Source organism: Miscanthus floridulus, chromosome 16, assembly GCF_019320115.1.
Source record: "Miscanthus floridulus cultivar M001 chromosome 16, ASM1932011v1, whole genome shotgun sequence".
Classification (NCBI taxonomy): Eukaryota; Viridiplantae; Streptophyta; class Magnoliopsida; order Poales; family Poaceae; genus Miscanthus; species Miscanthus floridulus.
In genome coordinates this window covers 56,650,062-56,676,893 of record NC_089595.1, presented here as the reverse complement: position 1 = coordinate 56,676,893, position 26,832 = coordinate 56,650,062, and the positions used below count along the sequence as shown (strand labels likewise).

General features: G+C 45.0%; 1 pseudogene; it reads left to right on the top strand.

Annotated features, from left to right (window-relative positions):
• The window catches only part of LOC136510710 (uncharacterized), a 116,264-nt pseudogene that overhangs the window by 13,410 nt on the left and 76,022 nt on the right, over positions 1-26,832 (top strand).

Genomic DNA, 26,832 nt, shown 5'->3' with positions numbered 1-26,832 from the left:
AAGTAGTAAGCTAAACTACGCATCGTCCTCAGAGTCAGTGTTGAAGATCTCTCCTCCATCTTTATCACTAGCAGGTTCTAACTCCTCATCAGGTGGAACGTCCTCAGGTCCATTAATCTCAATGTCATCATCATCCGCAGCCATGATGACACCAGAGCCCATCTCACCCTCATTGTCATTCTCATCATCAAGGGTCACCCTAGGCATTTGGTCAGACTGAACTGATCGGTTCGGTTCCTCGGTCATTCGGTCAGTTCGGTCATCAGAAACCTGGGACCGATCGGTCTTTGCAAAAAACGAAGACCGAGGAAGTTCGGTCTCGGTTAGTTCGGTTCGGTCTCGGTCACGACCGAACTAACCGGACCTGAGTAGCAGCCACAAACAATAGCAGAATCTATAGCAATTTTCAACAGCATGCTTGCTATTTGAAGGCAAAAAAATAACAACACAATATATAAAACAAACCACACATTATTATGACAAGTTCTAGCACACAACTTTCTCAGTTCTCACAAATCACAATCACACATAATGACATAACAGAAGTACAGAACAAGAACTATGGTCAGTTCGGTCACTTCGGTTAACCGACACATATGACCGAACTTCTATCGATTACTTCGGTTAGTTGGGAGCCAGGACCAAACTCATGACCGAACTTTTCGGTCTCGGTCTTTTCGGTCTCGGTCTTTTCGGTTCGGTCTTTGGTCTTCGGTTAATTATGCCCAGAGTGAATCAAGGGGCAGGAGAGGGTGAAGCTGATTGTGTAACAGGTGAACCTCCTCATGGAGATGGTCATTGTACTCTTCGGTAGCTGCCAACTACTACTCGAGCTCCACCTGTCGCGCTCTCAACACATTCTCTTCGTTCCAGGCTTCATTCCGTTGGTTCAGCACGTGAATCAACATACGTTCACAGTTGCGGTGAGCAACTGTCAACCTCTGAACCTCTAGGGTTTCTTGATCCTGTTCCTATGTTACTTGCTCTAAATGGTGCTGAGCTACACTCCTCTCAGCAGTCACCCGGGCTAGCTCTACCCTCAGCCTTTTCGCCTCAGTAGGCTCCGGACAGGGCTCACGAAGAGCTAACTGGTGATGAGGTGCCCTGCCTCCGATGGACTTGCGAGCAGTGCGTTTCGTGCATGCCATCTGTAGCAAAAAGTTGCAACGTAAGGGGAGAATCATTTAAGGGATACGAAATTTAATTAGTCGAGACCATCAATTTTAAAGGAGGGAGTAATGCAAAAATGCTATGTATGCTTGAACATGATGCATGCACGATCCGTACGTCCTCAAAAACCTAGAAAAATTTAAAGGCTAGCGAAATATATGGTGGCATACATACGTTCTCTCGTATACGGTAGCTAGTCGATCTACAACGATACGTTGTTAGTGTACCTGCAGAAAATTTCATTTCAGCCCAATAATTTCACAAAAAGACATACAAAGTAAGCAGTAAACTAAATACTTTCATACATACATCCCCCAATGTATATACTCTAGTATCACAGCTACCCAACAGAGATACCCACACTTAAGTACTCTCATAGATACATGTTCGAACATGTAAGTATGCGAGCAACCACAACTACTCTCCCCTAGACCGACGGTTGGACGGTCATGCTCTCACAACTCCCACTTACCAGAGCGTAGAGGTATTTTGATCCATACATTACCACCTAAGCGGATGGCATCCATAAAATAGCACGCTGTATGGACAACGAAACAGAAATAAGTAGGAACCCCCAAGTTAGTACTTTAATAAGCCACCTAAGAGTCCTTATTTAGGCATAAAGGATATGACCACTGGCAACACTTAGTATTTAATTTAGAATTTTCACAAATACTTTTGTTAGAAATACACAAATGACATGTTTAGTGTCGAATCTTACTCTGATACTAGCTGTAACAGAACCGACCAAATCATAAGAACGTAAGTACAAAAACAATCACCGAAGTGATCAAATTCCTGTACTTAAGCTCCCATAATCCCAGTAGTTCGGAAATCATGAAGGATTTCAACCAACTCTCGACATTCAAACCAAGACCATAGTGATTCAACACAACACATCATTCGTTACAACATTTCGCAAGTGGCATCCAGATTACATCCATCAGAGTGCAAATAAAATATTACAAACCAAGTTCAAATTTGTGGAAGCAACATAGTTTAGTACATAACTTCATAGTTTCAAATACATTGCCAGCTCTTAGTCATGTCCCACAAAAGAATCTTCAGGTATGAGAACTAGGAGAGTCCGCGCCCAATGGTCTAGTCTTCATCCCCAGCTGGGAGAAGGCAATACTTGCAGCACCCAAAGTAGAACTGGTCATCTACAACTGGTGGGAGATAAACCCTGAGTATGAGAAGGTACTCAGCTAGACTTACCCGTCAAAACTAGAAATAAAAGACACCAAGGGTCATGCAAGGCTTATGAGGTGGGCTAGCTGGACACAGCTGCATAAAAGAGCTTATGAATATAGTAACCAATTTAAAGTTCGCATCAAGTTTATCATCATTTACCTGTCCACTAGATTTGCACCTATACTAGAGCACTCACTTATTAGGAGCAAATAATATTAACCATAGCAGGTATAATAAGGCTGTCATCATCATATCATCATTTCTGAACCATTATGTTATTTAGTGTATCTACTTTGGAGATAAGCCCGTCAAGTTCTCACTAACCGGGAGAGATGGCTACTCGAATCGAATTACAACTCAGCTGAGGGGGTATTCCTAACTCTTACCCTAGCATACTTTGCAAGGGTAGTCGTGGGTCACCTTTGGGACAACTCAGGAACCAAATTCACGAGTTCGATCAGCGCCAACGCTCTCAGGGATTACCCTTCTGCCAGGACGATCAGGACTTTTAAATCACCTGCCCTTGGACTCATGCCTACGGCTCCCTTCCGAGGCGTACTTTATACTTATCGACTCCTGGCCAGAGGTGAGCTACTCGGCTTCGTGGTCGGTCTTCAGACACAGCCAACTAAGAGAGAGGCATGCGTTCAACATGAACAGGAAAGGCACCAAGATTCAGTCCTTAAGCGACATAGATGGAGTCACTACAAACCGGCAAGCCTCCGCCCGGTCTTCATTTCAAATTAAGATAGGTTCTTTTCCACGATAGCAAATATTGCCAACCGTGCCACATGTATATCCCTATATCTCGTAGGTTTCAGGAAATCATCTGACTTCTACTGCGTTTAAGTAGGGCTAAGCACTTCACAAACCTAAGCTACATAGGATTCAGAGTATCAATATCTGGACAAGGATTGGATAACCAATGCAGCAAGTGTTTGCATCCAACACCTAAACTTAATGCAACAATATATATATGTGACAATAATACTTTAACTGCATTTCGGAAATTAGGAGGCTTAATATGCTTCGGGGCTTGCCTTTCACAAAGTTGCATGGACGGTGATCCGGGCACTCAACGGCGACCTCGTCTGGCACTTCTCCCAAGGGCTGCACCTCCTGAACCTTCGGTGTTGACTGCTGCTGCTCCCCGCTCGGTTCCTCGAATTCCAACAGTGTCACACCTTCCGGTACACCTATTGCATGCCGATGCACAAGATAAATATCATGGATGCATAAGGAATGACATGATGCTCATGATGAATGGATCACAGTAAGTGTTTAACGAAACATCATTGGACATTCGTTTACCGATTAAGAATAGCTCTATTCAAATCACTTTAAAACATGTATCTAACTTAACTTAAAGAACGAGATCTACTTACCTAACTTGCATAACCTAAGATAAAGATGCTCATCTTCAGTTAAAGGCCTAACACCTAGGAACATTACCACAAGCTTAGGAAATAGTAAAGGCATACTTAAATCAACAGTTAAAGTTTTGTATGCAAACAAGCAGTCCTTTAATTCGATCACAACAAGAGTTCTACCATTCCAAATGACTTGCAAGAGGACATTCTGGAAAGCTTATGAAATTCTCTACAAATCATTTGTAAACATCAAAGCATGATTCTTGTGTTAACCAAATCGAAGTAAGGTAAACATAGAATCTGTCCAGAAATGACAGGTTTACTAAATTAATTATTTAGTGATGATGCAAAAGCATAATTGGACCAAACCAAGTTTACCAACTTGTTGCACATACCAGAGGAACATCAGAAAGTATAGTGCCAACCTCTAAATAAATTATTTAATGTCCTTTTCTAATTCATTTAGTTAATTAGGTGATTAAAGCAACATATAGTAAAACTTTTCAGAAAAATCTACAAAAATTACAGTAGCTATCTCATGCTTCACATAGACTACCATAAAATGTCAAAGCAATTGGTCAAGCAGAACTTGCTGTATCAAAAATAACAGATGGAAGGGCTATTTCTAGCATAATTAGGAAACCCTAATGGAAAGTGTCAAGCAATAGATTTCACATTTTTCGTAGCATCATTCTAGCATAAGAATAGCACTCACCAAATTTTACCTTTATTGGATCTATAGAAAAATTATGAAAATTCACACAAGGTCCATCCATGCAAACAAGAGAATTTCCTAACTCCTACATACAGTGTCCAAAATGTATGAAAATTTAATTACAAGCTATTCATGATATGAGCAGTACACCATAAAAATTTCACACCATTTGGAGCTACATAGAAAAAGATATAATTACCCTTATTTCCTTCATGATTAAAAGAGATAACTAGCAACTCCATTTTTCATAACAGAACATGGCATAAATTATATTTTTAATATAAACTAGGCATTATCATGAACTCAACAAAATTGGAACCACATCATTTGGATCTACCAACTAGGAGATACACATTTTTGAATTTGTACACAAATCTATGAAAAAGAATAAAACGAAACAAAATGGAAAACCTAATGATCTACTAGGCCGGCCCGGACAGACTCGGTAGCCCGCGACGCACGTGCTAGCATAGTCCAGACACGGCGCGGCCTAGGTCAGGCTCCCACCTCAGCTCGGCGGCTGACAAATGGGTCCCGCGAGTCAGTGAGACAGACAGGGGTGGAAGAAAGGACGGTGGCGTAGCTCGTCGCCGGTGACAGCTCCGGTGAGGCCATCGGTGCCAACATGTTCGCCTCACCCATGCGCACCTAGTGGAACCATCTATTGTAATGATTGCAGCAGCAAGAGGGAGTGGCGACGGCCATGGCGGCGCACGGCCACGGTTTGGCCGGCTCCGGCGAGGTGACGGCGTCATGGCCCTAGTGGCCTACCCTACGAGCATCAACATCACTCACTAGACCTAGCGCAAGGGAGAGAGGGGACGGTAAGAGGCTCGAGCGGCGCAGCCCCGTGCGAGCTCGGCCGACGGCGGTCATGGCGACCCGGTGGAGCCGCCTTCGCGGTGAGCTCTACTTGAGGCGAAAATGGGATGACGGTGGGGTCACAGACGTGGAGGAGCTCACAGTGGTGCTGTGGCTCAGAGGAATCAGACCAAGGCGCTCAGTTGAGGGGGATTTTGGCTCGGCGGCTGCCACAGCTTCCCAGTCGCCGCACTCACGGAGGAAGGAGATGGCAGGGGTGAAATGGCGAGGTGAAAGGCGAGTGAACGAAGCGCTGGCTTTCATCTGGAGCACGGACACACGATGTGGAGGCGCTGTCAGAGCATGCGCGCCATGCGGTGATCAGCTCCTGAGCCGGTCGGCCACGGCGTGCTCTGTCGGTTTTCTGAAACGGCCTGAATCGACGCCCGATGACACGACTGATAGCGTGCTTTTGACGATCTATAACTCCCAAACGGTGGCGATCTGGTTCAGGGTATAGTTAACAAAATTGAAGATCTAAGTGAGTACAACAACTTTGTCAATTGGAGCTCGAGTTGGTTCGGCCTGGTTAGGGAGATACAAGGCTCCAAACAATGACACACGAAACTGAAAATCATCTCAAGGACTTAGAAAAATTCTAAGTGTAGAATTCAACCCCAAATCTGACTTGTGGGCCATGTTTGAGGCTGTTCCACACATTTTCATGAGTTGGTCATAAAACAACTTTTGTTCCTTGATAAATTGGCTACAACTTTGGTAATGGGTGCACAGCCATGCAAGGTCTCTAGGTTGGTCTTTTGAACCAGTCAAATAGTGGCACTTTAAAGGTCATTCTAAGTCAAACCTCCACTAGAGGGCATTTTAGTCATTTTGATCCACATGAACAATGTCCCATCAATTACCCTAAGTGTAGTTATGGTGTATTAGACCATAATCAACCACTTTACACAAATGCTATACCAACTTCTAATGATCACATGTGATGAAGCAACAAAACACTTCAATTTTACTCAAATGTTGCAATTCCATGTTTCATGCCTTTGTTGCAATTTTAACTTGCCACATTCCTACCATGTTGCCATGTTTCAAGGTATGAGAAACTCATGTTGCTTTCACATGTTTCACTACTACCATTCACAAGCAATCAAGTTTGAAACAAACATAATTGCGAATGTTGCATATGCATGTTTCAGTGACAATGGCATGATGAGATAGATGATGCACATGTTTATGAAATGAAATGCAATTTTGTAGAAGCCAAACGCCTAGGTTGTTACAAACACTATTCTGACTGAATTGTTGTGAGAGAAAAACACGGTTCCGGCTAAAAAAAGAAGCCAAACAAGTCGAATATGGGGTAAACCCAACGGGGCCGATGGATGAGCTATCACCATAGGATAACAAAATGGGTGATTTTGATGCCGCAGATGTGAATGCATCACCATCTTCATCTATTGTGTCTAAGGGCAAGGAAAGCATACTCAAACACTATTTTGACAACATTCATGCCACAAAGCTAGGTGATTCAACTGGTAAAGGTCCATTATCGAAGCATAAAAGAAGTTACCGAGTCAACATTCTTCGCTGTGAGAGCTTAGCTTCTCTGGGCCCATCAACACTAGAAAGACTACTCGCTAGGGACTATGACATTGTAGTGTTTATGATACCTCTTCCATCTTCGCCGGTTTTGCCCTGCCCATCTGGTCTAGTACATTTTGGTCCACCTTCTTACTCTTCAATGACACCTTCGATGAAACTGGCATTGTATACATCAGGGACTTGTGGACCAATATCTACTATTTTTATGAAGGGGCAGCGATTGAGGTTTCTGCCTGAACCATTAGCCAGCTGTGAGAAGGCACTAGTATGGTCTTGGGATCAATCTGTAGTGGGTGGTGGACTAGGACACAATTTTGAAGGGAACTTAGTGAAAGGAAGCCTACTTTGTAAAGTAATCTGCTGCTCTTCCTCTGTACACGTGGTAGGGGCAGACATCAAAAGGGCTCCCCTACTACTGCACTGTAGTTGTGGCAGGGGAAGGCGTTGAAAGGCTCTCCTACCACACTATAGCCACAACAGAAGCAGGCGCCAGAGCCTGCTGTCACATCTAGTCACTGTAGCAGCTTGATAGACTAGCATGTCTGTGTAGTAGGATTTGATGGATAGAGTTGTATATATAGCTTCCCACTGCAACTTAGTAAAGAGAGCAAGTTCAGTTTTTATCATCTCCTCTGCAGAGCTCTGGCCAATGCTTGTGCTTTGTGCTGCGTGTGTGCGCGCTCTATTCTCCCTCCCTCTTCTTCCTCTAGCCGTAGTGTGTGGTCAGGAACGACGGTGAGCGGTCGGCTCACCCATGTGGGAGATCCAGGGGCCAACACAATGGTATCAAAGCCATACGAACACTGTTGCTGGACTAACCGCTAGCGATGATGGATGGTTTAGAGATGGGCGACAACAGCGACACTGTTGTGGCTACCCAGCCACGACAGGAGGTCATCGTGCACATGGTGTGGGAGATCAGCGACACCAGTTGGCCAACGCTGACTCGCATCGACTACGCCGAGTTGGTGGTGACCATGAAGGTCAAGCTCAGAACCTGATGGCTCTGGAATGCCATTGATAAGGGCACCGACAACAAAGAAGACAACATGTCAGCGTTGGAGGCTATCCTCGCTGCTATGCCAATGGAGTACAGGGAGCCGTTGGGGACGAAGAACTCTGCTAAGTAGGTGTGGAGGCCATTGTAGCGATGCACATCGGCTCCGACCACGCAAAGAAGGTGATGACCCAGCTGCTGAAACAGGAGTACACCAACCTCAAGTTCAAGGATGGTGAATTAGTGGAGGACTTCTCCCTTCACCTGTAGTCGCTCATCAGTAAGCTGAGGAGCCACGACGTCACCATCGATGAAGAAGAGGCGACCTCCAAGTACCTCCACTCCGTACTGGTGAAGTACATCCAGATCGCTCTCTCCATAGAGACGATGCTGGATTTGTCCACCCTCACTATTGAGGATGTGACAGGCCATCTACGGGCGTTGGACGAGCGCATGGAGCAGACCACAGCAACGACGGACAATGGCAAGCTACTATTGATAGAGCAGGAGTGGGCTGCTCGGAAGAAGTCCGGGGAAGCCTCCTCCAGCCACGGTGGCGATGGCAAGCGCCGCGGCAAGGCTTCTTTGGAGAAGAAGAAGAAGAAGGTCGACCCCAATGCCTGCTGACGCTGCGGGAAGACGGGCCATTGGGCAAAGGAGTGCCCAAATCGAAAGCAGGAGAAGAAGGCTGATGAGGATGATGAGGCCACTCTCCTAATGACGACATTCTATGCACTGCACAACATTGAGGCCAAGGAGAAGGGAGAGGTGATGGCAGTGGAAGGGCATGTCAAGGCTCTGAAGGCTGTGAACCTCGACAAACCACGTGCCCAAGTCCACCTCGGAAGTGTGGGCAACGAGCAGGAGCAACGGTGGTAACTGGACTCTGGCGCCAGCAACCACATGACGGGGTCTAAGGAACCTATCGGTGTTTCGAGTTGCCACTAATAAGTAAATTTCTAATATTATGTGTCTGGCCCAGATGGTGTGCTAAGAGGACACGAGGTTTATACTGGTTTGGGCAGAATATCCCTATGTCTAGTTCATTGCTGCTGCTTGTGTTACTAGCACTAAAAGTTCATAGTAGGGGTTACAAACAGTCGAGAGAGGGACATGTCCCAAGTCTCTGGTGAGAGGAGCGAACGGGCATCGAGGGCTCGGTCACTGCTCAGCTGTATGTTTGGGGTTCGATGAGTTGATTGGGTTTGAGTCTAGTTCTGATGAGTCCAGTTTGGATGTGTTTGTTTTGGTCCCCCTTGTGGGATGCCCTGCTTTCCCTTTTTTGGGCAAGGGAGAGCATGGGTAATAGTGGAGGAAGAGAAGAAAATGAGAGGAAGAAGTCCTTCAGGGTCACCGGGTCCTTCTTCTCCTTTATGTGGGTTCTGCCAATCTTGTAGACGTCAACAGGGACAACTTCTCATTGCGGCCCTATCTGTTACTGGTGCCATATGTAGGTGTCATCTATCGGTCATGGCGCTCCACTCTGTCCTAGCGGATGTCGTGGTGAACTGATGCGCCCGTCAGTGTTTGTATGAGGGTTAGGAAGAACAACATCGGTACGCCCGATGCTGTTCCTGACATGAACCCCTTGGTAAGTCCCGTCGTGGGTCGCGAGCTACATCAAGGTGTGTCAGTCGCTTCCCTAGCGTTATAGCTTTGACCTAGGCCCATATGCTTGGACCTAGAGTGGTTGGCGGTGGTATGGGTCTTTGTCGGGTGATACAGAGCCTCTAGCCTCTAGGTTGGGCGAGGCGGAGTTCCTCCCTAGAGGCCAGGTGAGGCAGAGCGCAAACCCAAGGGTCAGGCAAGGCAGAGCTAGCCCTTGGAGGTCGGGCGAGGCGAAGTCCGCCCTCAAGGTTCAAGCGAGGCGGAGCGCGGACCTGAGGGTTGGGCAAGGCAGAGCCCTACCCTCAGAGGTCGGACGCGGTGGAGCTTGCCCTCAGAGGTCAGGCAAGGTGGAGCCTCACCCTCAGGGATCGAGCGAGGCAGAGCATGGACCCAAGGGTCGGGTGGGGCAAAGCGTGGACCCAGAGGTCGTGCGAGGTGGAGCCCTACCCTCAGAGGTTAGGTGAGGTGGAGCATGGACCCAGAGGCCGAGCAAGGTGGAGCGTAGACCCAGAGGTCAGGTGAGGCGGAGCCCTGCCCTCAAAGGTCGAGCGAGATGGAGCGTAGACCTGAGGGTTAGGTGAGGTAGAGCCATCCCTTGGAGGTTGGGAAGGGCAGAGCCCTGCCCTTAGATGTCAGATGAGGCGGAGCCATCCCTCAGAGGTCGGACGAGGCAGAGCTAGCCCTTAGAGGTTAGGCGAGACAGAGCTTGCATACCTAGGGGGTCGTCAAGAGCTGCAGTTGCACTCTTGACCGCTCAGATGAATCAACATTGATGTTTATTAGCTCCTCCTCTTTAGGTACCCTAGTATTGGTCCCCGACAGTAGCCCCTAAGCATGTGGAGGAGTAGAATACTTCTTTCAGAGGTTTTTTCGAATGGGGGACTCAGAGGGACCTAGCCTTCTTTTGTCGCCCATGGCATGTCCCTAGGACGGTGATTCCCTCTTGTCAAGGTCAGACCCTTCACGGGTATGGCCGTGAGATTTGGTGGGTTGTTAGCTAACTAGTTCGAGTGGGGTCCTGGCATCCTGTTCATGGGGATCTAGCCAGGGCCAGCTTGGTGACCGACTTTAGATTCTTATCGGTCAATCCATATAGTTCTTAGGTCCATTTGACCAGTCCCGAGGGCTCTCTGCCTTTCTTCAAGAAAAAACCATGGATCATAGTCGGCTGAGACTCAATTATGGCCCAGGATGCCCGTGGCACTCGTGCACCTAGGTACTGGCTGCTTGTGGGTCCATCCTTTATCTTAAGGGTGCCCTGAGCGGTTGTCAAACCCATCGATGGGCCAACCTTTGAACTCCTAGGCCCAGGCGGGCCGTGGAAGTGTTTTTTGATCCGTATTCCTCTTACTTGTGACGAGTCGTGGCCTGTCCAGAGAGGCGAAACGTCCGACAAGTTTTCTAAGGGGACGGACAGAGATTGCGGGTGCACTTCCCATGGTGGGACATTGTGGTAGATCGTGGAAGGCGCAGAGATCTAGGTAGACGGTTGGTTTCCTCGCATCCATCGCTCTTATAAAATCAAAGGGTTTGCCCCTAGGGTTCTATACCTTGCATCCTTGCCTCGACAGCCACGACCGCCACTACCAATCACCTAGGGTTCCCCATCTCTGCATCCCCACCACCGTCGAGCCTGCATCCAATCGCCCCACCTCCAATGGATCTGTGGTGCTGCTCAGACATCACCTTCTAGTGCATGGAAGGTCTCGTCCATCGCGGTCTTCTCTGTGCGCGGACCTCGGCTGAGGAGTGACTGTTGCCCGGTGAGGAGGTTCTACTGTTGCCGCCTGATGGCTATATGGTTTTGTTTGCCCACTTCATGAGCGTGGGTTCGTGATGCTCGCCCATAGATTTCTTTGGGGGCTACTACATTACTATAAGATCGAGCTGCAGCACCTCAATCCCGATGGGATCCAGCATATGGTGGTGTTCATCGCCTTGTGCGAGGGATTCCTAGGGATCAGTCCCCACTTCGATCTTTGGAGGTACTTCTTCGCCATCACCCTCCAAAAGAAGAGGGAGAAGAGTGGCAGGTAGGAGCTACACATGTTGATGGGGTGTGCCGGCATCCACCTCCGGAATAATTAGGTCGACAAGTACTCGTCGATGCGGCTATCAACATCCAACAAGGGGTGGCATTCGCAGTGGTTCTACCTCAAGAACAATGCCACTGCCCCTTTGCCGGAGTTCACTAAGCGCCTAATCGAAGAGGTCCCGGAGTCATGGAGAAAGTGGGGTTGAAAGGATCAAGATGCCCAAGAGGGGGGGGGGGTGAATTGGGCTAATTCTAAATTCTTTGCAATTAATTAAACTCTACACTTAGCCCAATTCACCCCTTGTGCCTAGAATGTGTTTCTATTGTTCTAATGCACAAAAGTTTTGCACCCTAGGTTCCAATCGTACTCTAGCCTGAAATGAATTGCTCAAATGTAATGCTCAAAGTAAAGAGAGGAAAATGAACACGGCGATGTTTTCCCAAGGTATCGGAGAGTTGCCACTCCCTACTAGTCCTCATTGGAGCACCCACGCAAGGATGTAGCTTCCCCTTGATCCACACAAGGATCAAGTGCTCTCTATGGGATGATTCTTTGACACTCCATCGCGGTGAATCACCCACAACCACTCACAACTTGAGTTGGGTCATCCACAAGCTCCGCCAGATGATCACCAAACTCCCAATCACCACCAAGCCGTCTAGGTGATGGCGATCACCAAGAGTAACAAGCACAAACTCTCACTTGACCATGACAAGCTTAATAAGAAGGGTGGATGCACACTTGCTACTCTCCTTGCACTAATGAGGACCTTAATCTTGGATTCTCAAATCTCAATCACCTCACTAGGATCTTGCTCTCCCTTGCACTCTCAAGGTGTTTCTCAGCTGAACAAATGGGCAAGAGGCCTTTCTTAGATGAGTGGAGTAAGTATTTATACCCCTCATTCAAAGTATAACATTTGGAGGCTGAGTCAGCACTCTACGGGGTGATCGGATGCTCCGATCAGGGTGACCAGAAGCTCCGGTCAGTTATACCCGCCACTATATTAGAAAGAGCTGTTATGCTCTGACTGGACTCTAACCTGCATCTGGTCAGCACTAACGGGACGCGTCTGGTCAAGAAAAAACATGCTCTGGAACATTACTGATGTGGATCAGATGCTGGCACCCCGAGTCCGATCACTTCACTATTTAGCGTCCGGTCAGTTACCGAAACCTGACCAGTGTCCGGTCATCACTGATTGGACATGTCCAGTCACTAGAATCCCTCTCTAGAACCTCTCTAGAGTTGACCGGACGCTAACACTCAGCGTTTGGTCCACTTTCACTCAGTGTCTGGTTAGTACCAAATGACTGCAGTTGATCGAATGAACTGACCGAACTCACCCTCCAGCGTCCGGTCACAACCAGACCAGCATCCGATCTATCATTTGACCCTCCATTCACTTCCAACTCGAAATCCTATGTGAATGAAGTTTACTCCAATTGATCTTAGGGCCATTCCTGAGCTACCTAGTGCTAGGTTTGACAAGTGTGCACCACACCTAACCCACTAGACTTACCTAGGTCAAGCTACTAGTCCATACCCCCCTTAATAGTATGGCCAAAGGAAAAACAAAGTCCTAAACTACTCTAAGTGTCTCTCCATCACCAAACGACACTTAGAACATTCCATCCTTAACCTTGTCGTCCATCCTTTGAAAACTGAAATGATTTCCATTGATAGGGGCATGACAACCATGATTGCCCAATCAATTGCAATTACCATAACCTAACTCAAATTGCCTCTATAAAACACACATTAGTCATGGTAATCTCGTGTCGTCATTAATCACTAAAACCCAACTAGGGGCCTAGATGCTTTCAATCTCCCCCTTTTTGGTGATTGATGAGAACACAACCTTGAGTATGTAGAAGAGATAAGTGAGGTTTTCAACATGCTTGGTTCATATAAGCTTTCGACAATAAGAGCAAAGGGGTTAGACATGCTTATATGACCCAAGCTAACATGGTGTACTCAAAAGATATGAATTAAGCAAGAGTACATGAAGTAAAGCTCATTTGAATCAGAGTAAAACATGGAAGCAAAGCAAATGAGCATAACCAAGTGACATGACATATATATAAAACAATGTAGAGAGCACACATGTCACATAAGTCTCACCATCACATGTAAATAAGATAATGCATGAAAGTAAACGTGAATGCATATGTGAGTATCACACACAAAAAAACCAAGAGAACGAATCACATGCTCCCCCTAGATGTAACACTCCCCCTAGGTCTAACATACTCGCTCCCTCTCCCCTTTGGCATCAAGCACCAAAACCTAAGGGTCAGACGGCGGTACAGGAGCAGTCAAGTCGGGGGCTGAGGTGCAGTGAGACATCTGGAACTGAGTAGCAGCATCCTCTGACCCTGAACTCTGAGCAGTCTAACCCTCTATTGCTAGAAGTGAAGGTGAGGTGGTCTGGGTCTGCTCAATAACTAGTGCAGCCTATGACTCTAGAAGTATCACTATAGGAAGTGGAGCCACATCTACCGCTACCGCTGTCGCTGAAACTTGCTCGGATGATGCAACAGATGACGGGAGCATCTTAGTAGTCCTGGTAATAGGAGCAGCTATGGTAGGGACAGGGACTCATAACTCTAGAGGTGTAGGATGCCCTGTAAGCTCACTGAAGGTAGCACCGAGACTCATGGATACTAGGGTGTCTGTCACTAACACTGAAGAGCTCTGAGGCGGAGTGAAGCCCATAACAATAGGAGTAAAGTGAGGACCCAGAGCTATCACTAGTGAAGCAAACCACTAAGGACACCTGCTCTATAGGTGAAGCAAACTAAGTAGCTAGTTGTCCCTGACTCTAAAGCCCACTGGGCTAGATAGCTAGAGTCACTGTAGTGGTGGTAGCAGGCTAGCCTATCTAAGGTGTAGAATACTGAGGAGCAACCCTAATAGTAGTGAAGACATGCTGCATGAAGCCAAGTAACCGCTGCTAGATCATAAGCTACTGTAGCTGCATGGCCTACTGCTGCCTCTAAAACTCATCCTATTGAGCCTGAACCTGAGCAAGTGCAGCTACAATCTCCTGTGCCTAGCGTGCCTGGTCCTACCTCATCTGCTCAAGTATAGCTAGAAGAGCTAGGTCTATCTACGGTGGCTGTGGTGGAGCGAAGCTGGAGCCACTGGCCTCTCTATCATGTGGTCAAGGAGCCATCTGCGGAATAGGTTGATAGTCATCATTAGAGCTATCACTCGGGTCGCTCTTTATCACATCCGCCTGCTGTGCATCAACCTGCTTGATATGAACCCGCTAGGGTTTGTTTCTGATCTTTCGATGAGAGGTGTGGGATAACTCGATTGATGGGTGGAGACGACGTTCACGGCCTGACTACAGCCTTCCAAGCTATGTCTTAGCAACCGATACACCACCTCCAATGGCTGCCACGATCTTGTGGAGCGCGTCACCCGACCACTAGGGCACTCATCCTGCAAGCAATCGAAGAACTAGCAAGAACAAGTATAGCAAGTACTGAATTACTAGATGTAGATGAAAGTTTCAAACTCAATCTCAATTAAGGTGGGGTTCTGAAGACAAGAAGACAGGCGGCTGATCCAGCACGCGCGCTTACAAGCAAGTAGCGAGAGCTAAACTTGATCTAAACAAAACCCGACTATTCTTGGTGGCAGCTAAGGAGTATATGAAGGTGGAAGGACGACCAGGGGGGTGTTGGGGCCATTTTCCAACCCTAGGACGCGTCCCTAATGGACCCAACTTGATACACGGCCCATTGGACCAAACTAAGGTGACGTAGCACCTTTGGACAGACAAGCTCTCAGTAGTAATTCAGTCATTGCGGCCGCCTCAAAATAGATATGGACTTGATTCTAGATCCATATGAAAATAGACTTCATAAGGATTCCATGAAGTACTTGAACGCCCCAATCCGAGTCCGTATGCGACCGTGGTGACCATCACAAGTTGGACCTGTCCTAGAGTCCGAATTCAGCCTCCGCAAATCCTTGTCCCTGGTTCCTAACCAAAACAAGAGTGCACGTGTCTCCATGGTCTAAATATGATGGACAGGAACTCAAGAGTGAACTTACTTGATGATTAATGTGATGAGCACAGGCGTGAGTAATAGGACCAAAAACTGATACTCGTGTCGGCGTGGATGTATCGTTGGTGTTGATGTCCTCATCATCCTCCCCTTCTTGCATTTGAGGCGTCCTCGACTCAAACTTGTCTTCTTCTCCCAAATATGGCTTCAAATCTGCAATGTTAAATGTGGGACTAACCCCAAATTCTACAGGCAGATCGAGTTTATATGCATTATCATTAATTTTCTCTAACACTTTAAATGGTCCATCAGCCCTAGGCATCAATTTAGACTTTCTGAAATCAGGAAACCTATCCTTTCTCAAGTGCAACCAAACTAAATCTCCAGGTTAAAATATTAGTTCCTTTCTACCTTTATCACCAGTAATCTTATATTTAGCATTCATATGCTCTATGTTTTCTTTAGTTGTTTCATGCAGTTTTAACATCAATTCAGCATGCTTAGTAGCATCAAATTTAGTTTTTCAGAAGATGGCAAAGGCATCAAATCAATAGGAGCATGTGGCAAGAAACCATAGACAATCTGAAATGGGCACATCTTTGTAGTAGAATGCAACAAACGATTATAAGCAAATTCAATATGAGGCAAACAATCTTCCCACATCTTAATGTTCTTCTTTAAAACAGCCCTTAACATAGTAGACAAAGTTCTATTGACAACTTCAGTTTGACCATCGGTTTGGGGATGACATGTAGTAGAAAACAAAAGCTTAGTCCCTAGTTTTCCCCATAAAGTCTTCCAAAAATAACTAAGAAATTTAGCATCACGATCAGAAACAATTGTGTTGGGCACACCATGCAAACGAACAATTTCTTGAAAGAACAAATTCAGCAATATGAGTAGCATCATCCATTTTATGACTAGGGTATGAAATGTGCCATCTTAGAAAATCTATCAACAACCACAAACACACTATCACGTCCCTTCCTAGTCCTTGGCAAACCCAACACAAAATTCATAGAAATATATTCCCAAGGGACACTAGGAACAGGTAGAGGCAAATACAAACCGTGTGGATTTAATCGTGACTTAGCCTTTTGACATGTCGTGCAATGAGCAACAAACCTCTCCACATCTCTTCTCATCTTTGGCCAAAAGAAATGACCATCAAGTATGTCCTCCGTTTTCTTAGCTCCAAAATGCCCCATCAAGCCACCTCCTATGCGCTTCCTGCAACAACAACAAATGAACGGAGCTAGCTGGAATGCATAGCTTGATAGCTCTAAACACAAACCCATCACTAAAGATGAATTTGTTCCAACCTTTCCCATCTTTATAATGCAGCAACACATCTTTAAAATCAGCATCATTAACGTATTGGCCCTTAATTGTTTCTAATCCAAAGATTTTGTAATCAAGTTGATTCAGCAAGGTATATCTCCTAGACAAAGCATCAGGCAATAATATTCTCTTTCCCTTTCTTGTGCTTAATAACATAAGGAAAAGATTCAATAAATTCAACCTACTTAGCATGTCTACGGTTCAATTTCCCTTGACTATGAATATGCTTCAAAGACTCATAATCAGAATGAATAACAAACTCTTTAGACCATAGGTAATGCTGCCATGTTTCTAATGTGTGAACAAGAGCATACAATTCCTTATCATATGTAGAATAATTTAGAATAGGCCCGCTCAAATTTTCACTAAAATACGCAACTAGGTTTGCCTTCTTGTAACAAAACACCACCCAGTCCAATTCCGCTAGCATCACATTCAAGCTCAAAAGTCTTATTAAAATCAGGAAAGTTGGAGGAGAGGTGCATGTGTCAACTTATCTTTTAGCATATTGAAGGAGTTCTCTTGTACTTTGCCCCAACTAAAAGGCACTCCCTTCTTTGTAAGCTCATTCAAAGGTGCAGCAATGGTACTGAAGTCCTTCACAAATCAGCGATAGAAACCAGCAAGTCCTAGGAAACTCCACACTTGTGTGATAGTCTTTGGTACAGGCCATCCCTGTATAGCTTCTACCTTAGCTTGATCAACCTCAATTCCCTGTGGAGTCACAATATAGCCAAGAAAAGACACTCGATCAGTGCAAAAGGTGCACTTCTCAAGGTTACCAAATAAACAGTGCATCTCGTAAAGCATTAAAAACAGCACGTAAGTGATCAAGATGTTCATCCATAGATTTGCTGTAAATCAATATATCATCAAAGTAGACTACAACAAATTTTCCAATGAAAGCACGCAGAACCTTGTTCATTAACCTCATGAAGGTACTAGGTGCATTAGTTAACCCTAAAAGGCATGACTAACCACTCATATAAACCAAATTTAGTTTTGAAAGCAGTTTTCCATTCATCTCCCAATTTTCATACGAATTTGGTGGTACCCACTTCACAAATCAACTTTGGAAAACACATTAGCACCACTCAGTTCATCAAGCATATCATCTAATCAGTGGAATAGGATGTCGATATCGAATGGTGATATTATTAATAACTCTATAATCAACACACATACGCCATGTTCCATCTTTCTTAGGCACTAAAATGATAGGAACAACACAAGGACTAAGGGACTCACTGCACATAACCTTTGTCGAGTAGTTCTTGCACTTGTCGTTGAATTTCCTTCGTTTCTTCCAGATTAGTCCTGTATGGCGCACGGTTTGGCAAAGATGCACCAGGAATAAGATCAATTTGGTGCTCAATCCCTCAGTATTGGTGGCAGCCCCGCTGGTATCTCACTTGGAAAAATATCCGAAAACTCCTGCAAAATGTTAGCAATAGTAGGGGGCAAAGAATGCTGCATATCGTGAACTAAATCAAAGCACCCTTGCATACCAAAGCATAGGCAATAGAAGTGGAAGCAACCAATTCATTAATATTAGATTTAGTAGCAAGCAAGCAATGCCCTTTCAATCTTATCTCATCTTTGTTACTACTAACAGATTTGACATTTTTGTCGATCTCAGATTTAGTTTTCTTAGCTTTAGCAACATCATCATGCACAATAGCTTCAGGAGACATAGGAAGCAAAACAATTTTCTTATCATGGTGTATGAGAGAATACATATTTGATCTACCATGATGCATACAATCTGTATCAAATTGCCATGGTCTACCTAGCAGAATATGACAAGCTTCCATAGGCACAACATCACACTCAACAACATCATTGATATGATCCAATAGCAAAATGAATTCGTACCAATCTCATTACCTTAACCTTACCACTATTGTTGAGCCATCGAACTGTGATATGGATGTGGGTGCGGTTTGGTTGTAAGTGCAAGCTTCTCTACCATATGGCTGCTAGCTAAGTTGTTGCAGCTACCTCCATCAATTATCAAACGACACGAACACTCTTTAATGACATACTTTGTTTGGAACAGTGTATGCCACTGATTTTGCTCTGCCTTCTCCATTTGTGCGCTAAGCACACGCTGCACAATGAGGCTCTCATAATGATCTGCATCCTCTGCTCTAATCTGCTCTTCTGGTTGTTCCTCACTTCCTACATGGTCAGCAGCAAGCAAAGCAAGTGTATCTTCATCAAAATCACTAGTAGAGGAATACTCACCATCATCTTTGATGACCATAACATGCTTGCTTGGACAGTCACGCATCACATGTCCATATCCCTTGCACCGGTGACACTGAACGTCTCTTATTCTACCTATAGATGCCATGGATGAAGCACTCGCACCAGGCTTCTGGGTCGTCTTTCGCCACTGAATTTGTGGAAGTAGCATGAGGTTTGTCGTTGGATGTTGGCATAGGAGCACATGTAGTTGGAGTAGTAGTCATGCAGGGCTACCATGAATTAGTTTTCCCTATAGAAATATTATTCTTGGCACTGGCACGTCACCCCTGCACTTCCCTTTAGCTTTACAAGCAAGATGAAACAAACGGCTTACGTTAGTGTATTCTTTATAATCAAGGATGTCCTGGATTTCTCGATTTAACCCACCTAAAAATCTTGCCATAGCAGGTTCCTCATCCGTCATCTAAATTACAACGCAACATACCCATTTACAATTCTTGATAATATTCTTCTACACTTTTAGCACCCTATCTCAGTTGTTGCAATTTATTTAACAAATCATGTGCATAGTAAGAAGGAACAAACCTAGCCCTCATGATTCGTTTCAAAGCATTCCAAGTTCGTGGTATGTTATTAGGATTTTTCTTGCCATATTCTATCCACCAAACAGTAGCAAAATCAGTAAACTCACTAGTAGCAGCCCTAACATGTGTATTCTCAGGAAATTCATGACATGCAAACTTTTGATCAACAGCAATTTCCCAAGTAATGTATGCATCAGGATCATATTTACCATCAAAAGGAGGTATCTTAAATTTTATCTTACTGAAAGCATCATTATTATTGGGTACCTCACGTCAGGCGGTGACCACCCATACCTCTATGATTGTGGCATAGGTGACGCCGGTCATGAGTGTCATGAGCATCATGTTCAGTATCAACAGTGTAATCATCATCATAATTATCTTCACATCGCTCTTCGTCCTTGTTGTCTTCATTATGCTGCTCTTTGTCTTTTGTGTGGAAGTCATCAAAACACTTTAGAAGAGCAGCAAGGCTTCTGTCCATACGGGCAACAGATGCCTCCAATCCTATAAGCTTGGTGGTGGAGGCAAGTTGGGTGGCCTCCAATTGCCCAATCTTGTCATTGGTCACATGTAAATCTTGATCAAGTCCTTCTGTATGCAGCTGCACTTGCCTTGTAAAATGTTGAATGATGCTCTTGGTGTGAGGAGATTGTGGCCTCTTGTTAACATCCTCTGATCCTGACATGGTTTAAAAGACAAGGGCAACAAGAAAACAGGTGAAGAAATAAAAGCCCTATAGCTATTAGGATGTAGCTACTGCAAGGCGCTCACTCTCAACCTGTTACAAAAGCTCTTACCAATTCTTACCTTGCTCAACAGGAGGGAACGACAACCAACAAGTCTGCAATCATGGAATGAAGTGTATCGGTGCCGCAACAACAACACCTGTCAAGCTGTAGTTGCAAATATGTGGAGCTATAGGTGGGCTGAAGCAAGGAAGTACTAGCACCACGTTAGTCACAAAAGCAAGCTGAATAATCATTCAACGGTGGTACTATGCTGGTCCTAGCCTAGACCGTGCTAGAGATGCGAGCCTAGGCACAAAGGATGTCACAACACACCACCGGAAAAATGGAGAAGCACAACGAACAACCCCTTTTTTCTTTTTTTTCCCTGTTTTTTTTCTTTTTTTTTCTTTTTTTTTTCTTTTTTTTTCTTTTTTTTTGGGGATCCTCAAAACTGATTATATAAACAAAAAGACTTCACAGGAGTCACACACCACATAAACTTTTTCTGAAGGACAGGGGTATTTTCGGTAAAAAAAAGACCGAGCCAAAACGTATATGCAGGATGTGGAGTGTTTGAGTATAAGTAGGACTACTGCTGCACAAAGATGTACTCAGATTCGGACTGACAATAGCAGCCAGGTAGCTATCAATTCAGACTAAAAACTGATTCCAACTCGAACTCAACACCATGTGGGATTCGGTCTCCAACTCAGATTTCTACTCGGTCTTGAACACAAGGATGTATTTGGATTCAGCCAACAGAAGGTTTATATGTTAGCACACGGCTGTGACTAGAACATGACTAAGAACTTGAAACTCTAAAGGACAAAAACTAAGACCAGCAACTCGACACAACCGATGTAGCCGACGACTCAACAAGCCCTAACTAAGCAGTGCTTTCAAAGGCTCAAAGGGTTTATAGGATCGTGGTAAAACTAATCTACTATATTTTTTTTGGCTTTTCTAGGCTATAGGAAAAATTAGAACAACGAAGGATTGAAAGACTCTCACCAATAAACCTTGCTCTGATTACCAACTGATATGAACCCGCTAGGGTTTGTTTCCGATCTTTCGATGAGAGGTGTGGGATAACTCGATTGATAGGTGGAGACGATGTTCATAGCCCAACTACAGCCTTCCAAGCTGCGCCTTAGCAACCGATACACCACCTCCAATGGCTGCCACGATCTTGTGGAACACGTCACCCAACCACTAGGGCACTCGTCCTACAAGCAATCAAAGAACTAGCAAGAACAAGTATAGCAAGTACTGAATTACTAGATGTATATGAAAGTTTCAAACTCAATCTCAATTAAGGTGGGGTTCCAAAGACAAGAAGACGGGAGGCTGATCCAGCATGCGCGCTTACAAGCAAGTAGCGAGAGCTAAACTTGATCTAAACAAAACCCGACTATTCTTGGTGGCGGCTAAGGAGTATATGAAGGTGGAAGGACGACCAGGGGGGTTTGGGGGCCATTCTCCAACCCTAGGACGCGTCCCTAATGGACCCAACTTGATACACGACCCATTGGATCAAACTAAGCTGACGCAGCACCATTGGATAGACAAGCTCTTAGTAGTAATTGAGTCATTACGGCCACCTCAAAATAGATATGGACTTGATTCTAGATCCATATGAAAATAGACTTCATAAGGATTCCATGAAGTACTTGAACGCCCCAATCCGAGTCCGTATGCGACCGTGGTGACCATCACAAGTTGGAGCTATCCTGGAGTCCGAATTCAGCCTCCGCGAATCCTTGTCCCTTTCGGTCCTCTCCCTGGTTCCTAACCAAAACAAGAGTGCATGCGTCTCCATGGTCTAAATATGATGGACAGGAACTCAAGAGTGAACTTACTTGATGATTAATGTGACGAGCACGAGCGCGAGTAATAGGACCAGAAACTGGTACTCGTGTCGGCGTGGATGTATCGTTGGTGTTGATGTCCTCATCACTGCTCCTCCTCTATCGCTGCAATGCCCCTGATGATCTCATCCTGCTGGGCTACTATCTCTGGTACCTCTAGGTGATGGCTCAGCGGGCAGGGTGACCTCAGTCGACTGTTGTAACACCTCGGTGTTAAGCATGCATTAACATTTTGCAAATCATGAGCATAATCATTATTATGCATCCATAAGCATGACATGAAATATAGAATTGAAACATACTAATGAAACATGTATGTTGCATAGTTTTGTTTTAATAGATTGGATGCTATGTTTGTTTTGCCATGTGTGTACCTTGGTTGATCACTTAGCCACTTAGAAGTAATTAGGATGCAATTTGGAGCAAAGTTTATATTCAAAGTTTTGCCAAATTATGCTTTTAAAAAATAATTCTTCAAAATTAGGGTTTTGAATTAATATTAATTTTAATTCTGTAATTCAAAATCTATTTGGAATTTGACTTTGGTCATAAAAGCAAAGTTGTAGATCTTGAAAAATGGAACAACTTTCATTTTTACACCAACTTGTGAAAATGCTTTTAAATGGCTCAAAATGGAATTTTAGTTCTATTTATTTAAGAAATAAAAAGAAAATCATTTTATTTTCCTTAACGGGCCGCCGCCTCCCTTTCGGCCTAGCTCGTAGAGCCGGCCCGGCCTGCCCCGCACCTCGCCCGCTCGCCCGCGCCTGCGCCCCGACCGGCGTTAGGCCACGACCGCCGCGTGGCGGCCATGCACCGGTGAACTCACCGCGCGGCACCGCCGGCCTGCCCCATCCCGACCGGCCCCGCCTACCTTAGCCGCAGCCGAGCCATGCTCCTCCCCACTCCACCATTCGCTTCGCCACCCTCTCTCGCCTCGTAGTAGCAACAGCAAGCTGCAGCGGCCACCGCGCCATTCCCGCGGCCGCCGAGCTTCACCGTTGTGCGCCAGCACAGCTCCTGCCCGCACCGCTATAGCTCCACGCTCGCCTTCGTCACCAGCGAGGAGAAGGTAGTGGCTGCGGGCCCCCTTTCGCTTCTTCCCTTCCCTCTCTCCCATCTGCGTCCACTCGCCGGAGCTTAGCTCCACGTGGACAGCCCCGCTCCGCTTTCTCTCTCTCCTCCCTTTCTCACGCTTCGGGTCCACCGTCACCTTGCCGTGCTCATGTGCGCCTCACTGAGCCTCGTCATGGTCGGAGTCGGCGTACCACTGATGAGCCACGCCGTCGCACCACCCTGGCCACCGGCGAGCTCAATTTCGAGCTCCTTCGGCCCTGCCGCTTGCACTACCGTGTCCACCTTGGCACGGTGGTCACGGTGGTGGTGACCTCGTCGTCGGCCACCTCGTCGACGGCGAGTCCACGCCGGTCAGCGTCGCCTGCCCTACAGCTTGTGGCTGGCAGGTGGGGCCGGCTGACCCGCAGGGGCCCGCGCGTCAGCTCCTCGGCGTGAACCTGGGTGCACTGCACCGGGTGCACCCAGCATTTTCAGGCACGCTGGTTTTTTCAGAAATAAAAGAAATGATTTATAGATTTTTGTTTAAATACTTTTGAAATTCATAACTTGCTCAAAATAGCTCCAAATTTGTTGAAATAAGTTTTGCTAGGTTTCTTGTGACTAGATCTATCTGTTAAAAATATTGCATGCCAAAATTGTGATACTTTTCTGTGTAGCTTTATTTAAATTGAATAAATGCTAATTTCTTAGAAAATGTCTAATAAATATAATATACGTCAGAAAAATATGGTTCCAGTTTTGTTAATCTCCTTTAGTGATGTACTTTGTAGGAAAAATATATGTCATGCATGTTCTGTAGAGAAATATTGATGTGTAGTTCAAGTGCCTATAATTGATGATTTTTGTTATTTTAATAGAGAGCAAAAATTGTATAAAACATGTGTATGATAATTTTTATGCAGTGATTACTATGTAGAACATAGGAAAAATACCAAAGCTGTTATTTGACACTTTTCATAGTACAAAGTATTTTCATGCTCATATTTAGGCCATAGCTTGTCATTTTTGTGTAGGCTATTTTACTTATCCAAATGCCATGAAAATTTTATGGTAGTCTACTTAGAGTAGTACTATGCTACTGTAATTTTCTTAGATTTTTATGAGCACTAGAAATGTATGTTGCTATTGTAGCCCTAGTTTAAAATGAAATAAAATAATCCTCTTTAATGCATGTTTAGTTAATCATGTTTACTTTGGTGTATCTTTGAAGCATCTTAGCTTGCTATGGTGACTTGGCATGTTAGTACAATGGTTGTAGTAGTAGTATAGTAGTACATGTTCTTGGATGATGTTGGCTACCTTGTAGAAGAGCTTTACATTCTACTATGTCCAATAAAGTTAAACATGTTCATCTACATTTCATGCATCATGATCATTATATGTCATCTCTCCGATGCACCTATGCATTAGCACTTATGCATCTGCATCATACAGGATCACAGGAGGAGTTGCTAGTAGCAGTTCAGGAAGAGCAGACTAGGATAGATCCACAAGAAGTTCAGGCACAGGAGGTGCTAGAGGAAGAGGAGCAAGGAGAGGACTTGCCCGAGTGCGTGGATCATCAACCTAGTTTCGTTCGAACGAGGCAAGCCCCGGAGCATTCTAAGTCTCCTACTTTATAAAAGCAATTCTTTCTATATATATGAGTTTATATATTGTTGCATTAAGTTGTAGGAGTTGATTGAAACCGTTGATGCATTTATTACTATCCTTGCCTACCTTATTACCTTATTACCCTGTTAGGACGAGATCGAATAACTGCTTAGCCTTGCTTAGACCGGTAGCGATCGGTGATTTCCGGTCACCTGACATTTATAGGTGGTTACTGGAAGAATTTAGCTATGGAAAGAATGATGGTCTGGAATTAACCATGTGTGATGGATAATTGGAGACCTGGACGGAAAAAGTTGGAGGCAACCAGACAGGGTTCTAGGGTGCTGTTAGTTTTCCGTCTGTGTCGATTAAGGACCGATCGTTGCTCGTCCCTCTTGTCATGTTGAACGCATGCCTCACATTTAGCTGGCCGAATAAAGTACCTTTCGACTGTGAAGCTAGTGACACTATTTGAGCCGGGATAAACTCGGATTGGTAGACTGGTGCTGAAGGGGGTATGATGGGGATGCGAAGAGTGAGCCCAAGGTGTGTCCTGGCTATCGGGCGGTCCCTGGGTAGTGTGGTCCCTGACTGTTATCCCACGGCTATTTGGAAAGTGTCATTGGTGATCTGTAGCTCACTTGATCGGTGAGTGTGGTTTGTGTGAGGAATAAATCATCAGCTGGTTAGGAATCGATTCGAATCGCCATCGCTCCTAGATAGTGAGCACTTGACTCGAGCTATAGCATCGTAGTAATTATGATGGAACACTAATGGTTATCTGGATGGTATGGGATATGCTAAATCTAAGTTGGTAGCTAAATGATATTGGTTAATCAAGTGATTGCTATAGTACATGTGCTTACCTAGATGGATAGGTCATAATGAAGATGATGCAAAGTACTTAAAATAGGTTTCTTCATGATAGCTTATGCTTTTCGCAAACAAGTCAGCTAGCCCACTAAAGAAAGCCTAGGCATAATCCTTGGTGTCGCTTTATTTTGGTTTAAGACGGGTAAGTCTAGCTGAAGTACCTTCTCGTACTCAGGGCGTTGTTCCCATTGTTGTTGCAGATGGTCAAATGTACTACGGTTATTGCATTAACTGCATGTATCCAGCGATGGGTGACAACTAGGACCAAGGGCAATGGTCACTCCATATCTCTCATCTGATGCTTTTGTTGGAGATGACTACCTACTGGCACTATATCTGAACCAAAAGTGTGTGTGTGTCTTTAAAACTATTTGCTTCCGCTATTTTAGTTTGAACTTGGGTTGTAATAACTTTATGTTCTAAACTCTGATGTATCCAACTATCATTGCGAACTTTATGTAACATGTAATGGTACTTGCTAAACTTGTATGATCTTGGTTTGTATGTCAATTGGTTTGAAATCCTTTGTGGTTTCATGGACTACCGGGTTATACGGGCTTAAGTTTGCTAAATTATCTGCTTCGGCGGAAGATTTCCTTACTTAATCTCGTATAATTGGTCGGTTCTGTTACAACTATGATGTAGCATCTAGGGTCATGTTATATGGTGAAAACTCTATAGTAGCACCTGTGTACTCTACCATTGTCTCAGGAGACTTTTGTGTAACTACCTTTTGAATCAAGAAGGTGATCCAATGAGCATAAGGCAGCTAACGGTGACCTCTGAAGCCCTCTGCTAGTGTGTCCTCCATCTCTAAAAGTATTAGATCCCAAATATCAAAAGCAATCAGAGACACCAGGTGGTACACTAGCCATAGCTGAATGTGAGTTAGACCCTCGTGGTAGCCCATCCTCAGAAGTAGAGTCCTCATAATAGCATTAAGAAGCCGAGCTGTAGGAGTAAGGTCACGTGGTGTCCTGCTCGACCTCTCACCAAACAGGCTATGTGAAGCACACTCTAA